This window comes from Schistocerca serialis, chromosome 2 (assembly GCF_023864345.2).
Source record: "Schistocerca serialis cubense isolate TAMUIC-IGC-003099 chromosome 2, iqSchSeri2.2, whole genome shotgun sequence".
Taxonomy (NCBI): Eukaryota; Metazoa; Arthropoda; class Insecta; order Orthoptera; family Acrididae; genus Schistocerca; species Schistocerca serialis.
The window spans coordinates 671,094,890-671,105,565 of NC_064639.1; positions in this window are offsets into that span (position 1 = coordinate 671,094,890).

Here is a 10,676-nt window from a genome sequence, read left to right on the forward strand (position 1 = left end):
CTGATGCCACTGTGCGCGAACACTAATTCGCCGCTACTGGCAAACGGCGCGGCCAGAATGTGATTTCGCGGACTTCCGATTGCCGTTATTGGGCCGAGCGTCCCGCGCTAACGGCAGCCCCTCAATTTACTCGCCGCCATCATTTCGGATTGACACAAACCGGGCGACGGAACTCGTTCACCGAGCGTTACAAAAATGCCGCACTTTAATTACCATCATGAGCCGAACGCATGTAAACACATTCGAATGTGAACTGGTTTCTATGTCATCTGTTTGTTGTAAGAGCCCAAGTGATGATCAGATTTTCAGGTTTTTCTAATCTGTGAGGGAAATCATGAAACGTATCAAATATGCCGTTACTTAAAAGAAAAAAAAAATAGAAATTATTTCTGAACGAGTGATAAGCTTTTGTTAATGACAGGGAATTTTCCATTTTATTTTAAGTCTGCAGTTATCGTGAACTCAGTGGCAAAGAAATACATAGCGTATTATTTTCAAGCTAAGGTAAACCTCGATACCAGACCAATACTCGACCCCGACCATGTGACTTTCGCAGGTTGTAAGCAACTAACGGCATCTATCTCCGAACGCTTCACATACTCACGAAAGCTTCACATTATCGCAGGTTCTCTTACACACTGAGGGGGGTGGAGCGGTATGCACATATAGGCCAACAGATGGCGATAGTATCACGTACACAGCATATAAAAGGGCAGTGCATTGGCGGAGCTGTTATTTGCAGTCAGGTGACTCGTGTGAAAAGAATTCTGACGTGATTATGGACGCACGATGGGAATTAACAGATTTTGAGCGAGGAATGGTAGTTGCGACTAGACGCATGGGACATTCCATTTCGGAAATCGTTAGGGAATTCAATATTCCGAAATCCACAGTGTCACGAGTGTGTCGAGAATACCAAACTTGAGGCTTTACCCCTCACCACAGTCAAGCAGTGGCCGACGGCCTTCATTTAACGACCGAGAGCAACGGCGTTTGCGTAGAGTTGTCAGTGCTAACACGCAAGCAGCACTGCATGAAATAACCGCAGAAATCAATGCTGGACGCACGACGAACGTATCCGTTAGGACAATGCGGCGAAATTTGGCGTTAATGGGCTATGGTAGCAGACGACCGACGCGAGTGCCTTTGCCAACAGCACGACATCGCCCACAGCGCCTCTCCTGGGATCGTAACCATATCAAATGGTTCAAATGGCTCTGAGCACTATAGGACTTAACATCGGAGGTCATCAGTCCCCTAGACTTCGAACTACGTAAACCTAACTAACCTAAAGACATCACACACATCCATGCCCGAGGCCGGATGCGACCGTAGAAGCCGCGTTGTACCGGACTGAAGCTCCTAGAACTGCTCGGCTATCGCGGCCGGCGTAACCGTATCGGTTGAGCCCTAGACGACTGCAAAATCGTGGCCTCGTCGGATGAGTCCCGACTCCAGTTGATAAGAAATGGTAGGGTTCGAGTGTGGTGCAGACCCCACGAAGCCATGAAGCCAAGTTGTCAACAAAGCACTGTGCAGCTAGTGCTGGCTCCTTAAAGGTGTGAGCTGTCTTTACATGGAATGGAGTGGGTCCTCTGCTCCAACTGAACTGGTCACTGACTGGAAATGGTTATGTTCGGCTACCTGGAGACCATTTTCTAGCTGTTCACACACTTGATGTTTTCCTAACAAGGATGGAACATTTATGGATGACAATGTGCCATGTCACTGGGCGACAATTGTTCGCAATTTGTTTTACGATCATTATGGAGAATTTGAGCAAATGATATGGCCATCCTGATGGCTTGACACTAATCCCGTCAAACAATTAGGGGACATAATAGGACGGTTAGCTCGTGTACAACATCCTGCACCAGCAACGCTTTTGCAGTTATCGACGGCTGTAGAGGCAGAATGGTTCAACACAGTATTTGTGCAGCCGACGTCCCACGACTTGTTGCCCCCATCTCGTGGTCGTGCGGTAGCGTTCTCGCTCCCCACGCCCGGGTTCCCGGGTTCGATTCCCGGCAGGGTCAGGGATTTTCTCTGCCTCGTGATGGCTGGGTGTTGTGTGATGTCCTTAGGTTAGTTATGTTTAAGTAGTTCTAAGTTCTAGGGGACTGATGACCATAGATGTTAAGTCCCATAGTGCTCAGAGCCATTTGAACCATTTTTAGCCACGGCTTGTTGAGTCCATGTCACGTAGAGTTGCCACTCTACGCCCGGCGAGAGGGGGTCCGACTCGCTATTAGGAGGTACCCCCTGAGTTTTGACACCATAGAACATGTCTTTAACAACACTGAACTGTTTGAACTGCTGTACAAAATGTATTATAATAGTATGTACACGAACACATTCAAAATCCTTTGCTGTAAAAGAAAGTTATACATAAATTAATCACAAGATGAGTAACTGTCGATGCATCCATAGGTCATTACTATTACATCTATCAAATCTCATTTCATAGGCTACTCTTCACCATGACTGTTTAGAATACTGACTGCGGCTAACTGTACACTCTACAAATATGCGCGTTGAGTACAGAGACCTCCGCAACAAATGCTTGACGCTTTCGCTACACTTTTGGACAAGTACTGGGCGGAGAATGAGATTTTCACTCTGCAGCGGAGTGTGCGCTTATATGAAACTTCCTGGCAGATTAAAACTTTGTGCCGGACCGAGACTCGAACTCGGACCTTCGCCTTTCGCGGGCAAGTGCTCTGCCAGCTGAGCTACCCAATCACAACTCACTACCCGTCCTCATAGCTTCAATAATGCCAGTACCTCGCCTCCTACCTTAAACTGCCAGGAAGTTTCACATCAGCGCACACTCGGCTGCAGAGTGAAAATCTCATTTTGGAAACATCCCCCAGGCTGTGGCTAACCCATGTCTCCCCAATATCCTCTCTTCCAGAAGTGCTAGTTCTGCAAGTCTCGCATAAGAGCTTCTGTGAAGTTTGGAGGGTAGGAGCCGAGGTACTGGCAGAACTGAGGCTATGAGGACAGGTCGTGAGTCGTGCTTGGGTAGTTCAGTTGGCAGAGCACTTACCCGCGAAAGGCAAAGGTCCCGAGTTCGAGTCTGGGTCCGGCATACAGTTGTAATCTGTCAGAAGTTTCAAGTACTGGGTGGTTACAATTAAACTTTCGGTACTTGAGAGGGCGCCCAAGACAAACGAGTTATCCAGCGCCAATGAAACTTTGTGGAGTCATTTGTAATGATATGCGGAAGAAATACATTTTAAGTTCCACATGAGAGGATAACACTTGTTAATTGCATATCATCTTTACGTTCCCTGTTACAAACGCAGCTCAGTGTGACGACAGTTAGCGTTCACCATAGCCTGGAACCGCACCAGAGATTGCTCTACTGCTGCTCCAAACAACGGTGGACCACGGATGTTCAGCTGTCGTGGCACAGCTCGGGCACTCCTTGAATATCGCACACTTCGTCCAGCACTCTCAGCCACGACAACAGTAACAACAATTTGTCACGCAATTGGAAGGTCGACTTCTCCAGGAGCTACTCCCAAATGGCCAGTTAATTCGAAATTCAGAATCATGTTGCACTCCAGTATGGAAACAGGACCTTTCTGTATTCCTTTAATGCGTCGATACTCGCGAAGTCAATTATTTGCTTGTTATTGTTTTGATAAAACAGCTTTACGGGTAAGCCCTGCTCACATTGTCCAGTCGTATGTTGACTATCTGCAACTGTAATGCACGCTGATGCCTGTGTTTCAACCCTATGTTGCCGTACAAGTACCGCGAAATAGGGAAGAGAGTGTCACTGAAATGAAATAGGATTTGGGGTGGACATCAGTACAACAAAGGCGTTTCGCGCTGCGGCGGAGTCTTTCTCACGAAATTCCTATCACCAACTTTCTCCTTCGAATGTGAAAATATTTGGTGACACCGAACTTCATAGGAAGGAACGATCATCATGATAAATTGAGAGAAATCGGAGCTCGTACGGAAAGTTATAGGCGTCCGTTCTTTCCGAGCGCTATATGAGATTGGAATAATAGAGAATTGTGAAGGTGTTTCGATGAATCCTCTGTCAGGCACTTAAATGTGATTTTCAGAGTATCGATGTAGATATAAAATAAAATAAAAAAAAACCCTGAAGATGCTACATCTGTGGTGAAACTTGTTTGGGTATTAAAGGAAAACTTCATTAATACTTGCAGCGCTAAGCGACATACCCTCCCCCCCTCCTCCCCCGCCTCCTTTCTCTTCTCTGAGCACCAACCCACAAAGGTATGGCTCAGTTATTATGTCAATGGACAACAGCGCTTCTCAGAAACAGGCACTCTGACGCATTATACCTCCGACGTGATCTCTCGTAACACTCCGCCGACGCACTGCTGAAGGACTGGCGGACGGCACCTTTAGCTCCATGTTTCCCTCGTGCCTCCACCTCTATCTCGTTACCTTTCTCCCTCGGTGGGGGAGTTTTCCGCCGCAGGTACGGAACAGCCTACAGGCTGTGTTTGTTGTGGAGGCGCGCGTGTTTGTTGTAACCGCTAAACAGTCACGTGAGCCAAAGTAAACAAAGCAGGCTGGAGAGCTCGGGCCACGCTTGCCTCTTCCCGCTTCCCGACCCCGCCCTCTTGTGTGTGTGTGTGTGTGTGTGTGTGTGTGGGTGGGTGGGTGGGTGTGTGAGCTGCCGCCTTCTCTGCTTCCCTTTCAGTTCGCACGCAGCCCAACGGACGGTCACATTCCACACATCACATTAGTCGAGCCACGACTCAAAACTTCTGTTTTTATCCATGGCGGTGACAGCCTTAGGTTAATATATATATATATATATATATATATATATATATATATATATATATATATATATATGGTGGTCCACTGAGCGTGACCGGGCCAAATATCTCACGACATAAACGTCAAACGAAAAAACCACAAAGAACGAAACTCGTCTAGCTTGAAGGGGGAATCCAGATGGCGCTATGGTTGGCCCGCTAGATGGCGCTGCCATAGGTCAAACGGATATCAACTGCGTTTTTTAAATAGGAACCCCAATTTTTTATTACATATTCTTGTAGTACTTAAAGAAATAGGAATGTTTTAGTTGGACCACTTTTTCGCTTTGTGATAGATGGCGCTGTAATAGTCACAAACATATGGCTCACAATTTTAGACGAACAGTTGGTAACAGGTAGGTTTTTTAAATTAAAATACAGAACGTAGGTACGTTTGAAAATTTTCTTTCGGTTGTTCCAATGTGATACATGTACCTTTGTGAACTTATCATTTCTGAGAACGCATGCTGTTACAGCGTGATTACCTGTAAATACCACATTCACGCAATAAATGCTCAAAAGTCATGGCATTCAAAGTCATCGTCATGCAATTCCTGGTGCATAGAAATATGGTACGGGTGCAAGCGATGTTGATGTATCATTCTCAATACCGACGTTTTTGAGATTCCCGATTCTCGCGCCGTTTATCTGCTACTGATGTGCGGATTAGCAACAACAGCAGCTAAAACACCTACTTGGGCATCATCATTTGTTGCAGGTCGTGGTCGACGTTTCACATGTGACTGAACACTTCCTGTTTCCTTAAATAACGTAACTATCCGGCGAACGGTGCGGACACTTGGATGATGTCGTCCAGGATACCGAGCAGCATACACAGCACACGCCCGTTGAGCATTTTGATCACAATAGCCATACATCAACACGATATCGACCTTTTCCGCTATTGGTAAACGGTCCACTTTAACACGGGTAATGGATCACGAAGCAAATACCGTCCGCACTGGCAGAATGTTACGTGATAGCACGTACTTATAATTTGTGACTATTACAGCGCCATCTATCACAAAGCGAAAAAAGTGGTCCAACTAAAACATGCATTCATATTTCCTTACGTACTACACGAATATGTAATAAAAACGGGGGTTCCTATTTAAGAAAACGCAGTTGATATCCGTTTGACCTATGGCAGTGCCATCTAGTGGGTGAACCATAGCGCCTTCTGGTTTCCCCCTTCAAGCTAGACGAGTTTCGTTCTTTGTAGTTTTTACGTTTGACGTTTATGTCGTGAGATATTTGGTCCGGTCACAATCAATGGACCACCCTGTATGTGTGTGTGTGTCTGTGTGAGTGTGTGTGTGTGTGTGTGTGTGTGTGTGTGTGTGTGTTTTAGTCTCTCTGTGAACACCCGCAAGACGACGACAATTTATAGGTGTCTCTTCTTGTGTGAATCTGGCTGCCTTGAACATTTTTGTTGCGCCTTCATGGTTGGTAAGCGTGGTTATTCCAAGAATCGTATGAAAAATTTCAACAATGTACACCGTATAGCTAGTTTTGTTGCGCCTTCATGGTTGGTAAGCGTGATTATTCCAAGAATCGTATGAAAAATTTGAACAATGTACAGCGTATAGTTAGTTGTTGACAGCCGTCTGAATTGGTCAGTGTGTCAACTGCAACTGAAAATGGAGAAAACCGAGCTTCGTGCTGTTTTTAAATATTTTCATTTGAACGTTTGGGCAACCAAACAAATCAAAACAGAAATGTTACTTCACGCAGACTCTGCGCTATTAGTTAAGACCATTTACTTTTGGAGTAATGAATTTAAACGTGGTCGGACAAGGACCGATGACGAAGCGCGCTCTGGCTGTCCGATTGAGGTCACCACAAAGGAAACCGCTGACAAAATCCATAATACGGTAAAGACTGCCGAATAAAAATTCTTGAAACTGATGAGGGTACAGGCATCTCAACTAAGCGAGAGCATAATATCCTGCACGGGTAACTGGCTGTGAAGAAACTGTGCGGGAGGTGGGTGCCGCGATTGCTCACAGCTGACCAAATGCGTCTCCGCCACAACATTTTAACGCTATGTCTGGCGATGTGTAATCGAAATCGGCAAGACTTCCTGCGCCGATTTTTGACTGTTTATGAAACCTGGATCCATCATTACACACCAGAGTCAACATGGCACTCACAGCAATGGGCAACGCTGGTGAAAGTGGGCCGAAGAAGGCCAAGACCATTTTGTCAGCTGGGAAGGTGATGGCCACTGTGTTTTGGGATTCTCAAGGACTAATTCTCAAAGATTACTTGGAAAAAGACAGAACCATTTCTCGACCTTATTATGCGTAGTTGTTGGAGCATTTGAAATCTGTTCAAAAATGGTTCAAATGGCTCTGAGCACTAAGGGACTTAACATCTGAGGTCATCAGTCTCCTAGAACTTAGAACTACTTAAACCTAACTAACCTAAGCACATCACACACATCCATGCCCGAGGCAGGATTCGAACCTGCGACCGCAGCAGTCACGCGGTTCCGGACTGAAGCGCCTAGAACCGCACTGCCACCGCGCCGGCCTTGAAATCTGTGTTGACAAAAAACAAAACAAAAAATCAAGGTTGGCCCACAAAAAAGCGCTCTTTCACCATGATAATGCATCATCCAAAACTTATACATCCTCATCTCCATCTACATGGATACTCTGCAAATCACATTTAAGTGCCTAGCAGTGTGTTCATCGAACCACCTTCACAATTCTCTATTATTCCTATCTCGTGTGGTGCGCGGAAAGAACGAATGCCTGTATCTTTCCGTACAATCTCTGATTTCCATTATTTTATCATGGTGATCGTTTATCCCTATGTAGTTCAGTGGCAACAAAATATTTTCGCATTCGGAGGAGAAAGTTGGTAATTTGGATTTCATGAGAAGATTCCTCCGCAACGAAATACGTCTTTGTCTTAATGAGGTCCATCCCAAATCCTGTATCATTTCAGTATGACTATCTACCCTGTTTCGCGATAATACAAAACGTGCTGCCCTTCTTTAAACTTTTTTGATGTGGTAAGGATACTACACCGAACAGCTGTATACTAAAAGAAGACGGACGAGCGTAGTGTAGGAAGTGTCCTTAGTAGATCTGTTACGTTTTCTACTTCCAATAAACCTCAGTCTTTTGTTAGTTTTGTCCACAAGATCTTCTGTGTGTTCCTTCCAATTTAAGTTGTTCTTAATTGTAATTCCTAGGTATTTAGTTGAATTTAGATTTGACTGATTAATCGTGTAACCGAAATTTAACGGATTCCTTTTAGCACTCATGTGTATGACCTCACACTTTTCGTTATTTAGGGTCAATTGCAAATATTCGCATCATACAGATATCTTTTCTAAATTGTTTTGCAATTTGTTTTGATCTTCTGATGACTTTACTTGTGGACAAACGATAGCGTCATCTGCAAACAACCTAATACGGCTTCTCAGATTGTCTCCCAAATCGTTTATATAGATAAGATACAGCAAAGGGCCTATGACACTACATTGGAGAACGCCAGAAGTCGCTTCTGTTTTACTCGATGACTTTCCGTCAGTTACTACGAACTGTGACCTCTCTGACAGGAAATCACTAATCCAGTCACATAACTGAGACGATATTCCATAAGCGCGCCAATTTCACTACAAGCCGCTTGTGTGGTACAGTGTCAAAAGCCTTCCTTGTGTTGCACAAGAACGATTTTTTCTAAATCCGTGTTGACTGTGTGTCAATAGACCGTTTTCTTCGAGGTAATTTATAGTGTTCGCAGTATATGTTCCAGAATCCTGCTACACATCGAAATTAATGATATGGGCCTGTAATTTAGTGGATTACTTCAGCGATAACAATGACAAAAGCGCATGAACTGGACTTTGTATTGGGTCCTCATCCACCTTATTTACCAGACTTAGCCCCAAGTGTCTTCATCCCGTTCCCTAACTTGATACTTTGACCTTGTGGGAGGAAATTTTCAACAAATGAAGAAGTGATAGTTCCATTCAACGAGTATTTTGCAGAGTTTGACTGAACCTATTTTTCCGACATGATGTAAAAGCTGGAGGATCGCTGGACCAAGTGTATATCCTTCAAAGGAGACTGTGTCGAGAGGTAAGAAGAGCTGTTTAGGTAACAAATATTTTTTCTTGCTTTTATACCAGAGTTTTCAAACCACCCTCTACAGTAGTCCATTAAATTTCGGGCATCAGGCCGCACAAATAAAATTTCTTGCACTTGTCTTGCGACTCACTCTGGAGATGGCCGGACGATACGCAGCCGAAATATCAGTCGAAGAAATTTTATTTGCGCTGCTGCACACCCGAAATTTAATGGAATATATATTATGCCACGAAAAGTTGAAAATGCACACACTCTATAGTAGTCTGCAAAGGAAGATACCTTGCAGCTGCAATGAGCTTGGCGCAGCTGCTTCGGGCGCCTATCTCAACCAGTCACGTTGTAAGACGTGTATATTTCTATTGTCTATTGTCAAACCACAATTTATAAAAGATGTTTATATTTTAGTAATAGGATTAAGTAGGAATAATTAATATTTGTCATGTTGAAAATAATTGTGGTAGCAGGGAATGTCTGCACCAAAGTATTATTGGCGGGAGAGGCCGCACATTGACATAATTTTGAAAAGAGCGGGAGAGACCGCGTATGGATACATTTGAACAAGTGAAACCTTCCCGTCTCCACTATATCTCTTTTGTCACACAACCTTGCCTTCTACAATAACCTATGAAACCTTCCCTTTGGAATTCTACCTCTTGCTTAATAATAACAAATGAAATCTTCCCTTTGAAACTGATTCTCTTTCTCAATCTTCGCATACAGATTTAAATGCTGCTTATTAAAAGTGATTTGCTGATTATTTCGACGAGACATAGAATGTGTCGTCGTCGTGGCCCTCAGTCGTTACCTGCAATAACCAAAAACTGTTCCTTATCTTTTTTACTGTTATTGGATCTCCATATGACTGCTACATCGAACTGCGACATGAATATACTTGCTCTGGTTTACTATACTCTATTATCTGCTGGTGGGCTGTCATAATAAGTGGCTGTATTTATTACCAAAGCTGACGTTATTCTTTAATAGCAAAGCTGACGGTATTCTTTAATTAATTTGACTGAGGTTACGTAATTCATAGTTAAACTTTTTCTTGACAACAATAAAATTTTGCAAAGTTTTACGTTGGTGGTTTTTGGGATGGATTATAATAAGTAATGAAATATTGCTGGCAAAAATTAATTATATTCTGAATGAAATGATTTTGCAAACGTTCAAATGCGACTTACTTTTCACAATTATCTTACAACTAGCATTGCGCAAACATACCTTCAGTAGTCTTGAGTTTCTCAAAAAATTAATTCAATAATATTAGTTCCTCTCACGTTAATAGTTAGCTGATGTCTTTGTACATCCGTTTATAATCTCTTGTACATCATAGCTGGTGGCTGGCAGGCACACCGCTCCTCTCAACCTCTCGCTTCAGACCTGCTACCGACTCGCTTCACATCTCGCTTACTACTGACTTCCTATGAACGCTAAAGTTCGGTCTCTCCTGCCAACAATGCTTTTTGGTGCAGACAATTCCTGCAACCATTACAAAATGTATCCATACGCGGTCTCTCCCGCTGTTTTTAAAATTGTATCAATGTGCGGTCTCTCCCGCCAACAATACTTTGGTACAGACATTCCCTGCTACCACAATTATTTCCAACATGACAAATATTAATTATTCCTACTTCATCCATCAATAAAATATAAACATTTTATTTACTATTAAAGCAGTCTTGATCACAATTTATTTATAATTATTAATAAATATCACAATTTATAATGTATGTAGCCCTCTAATTAAAGCTTTGTA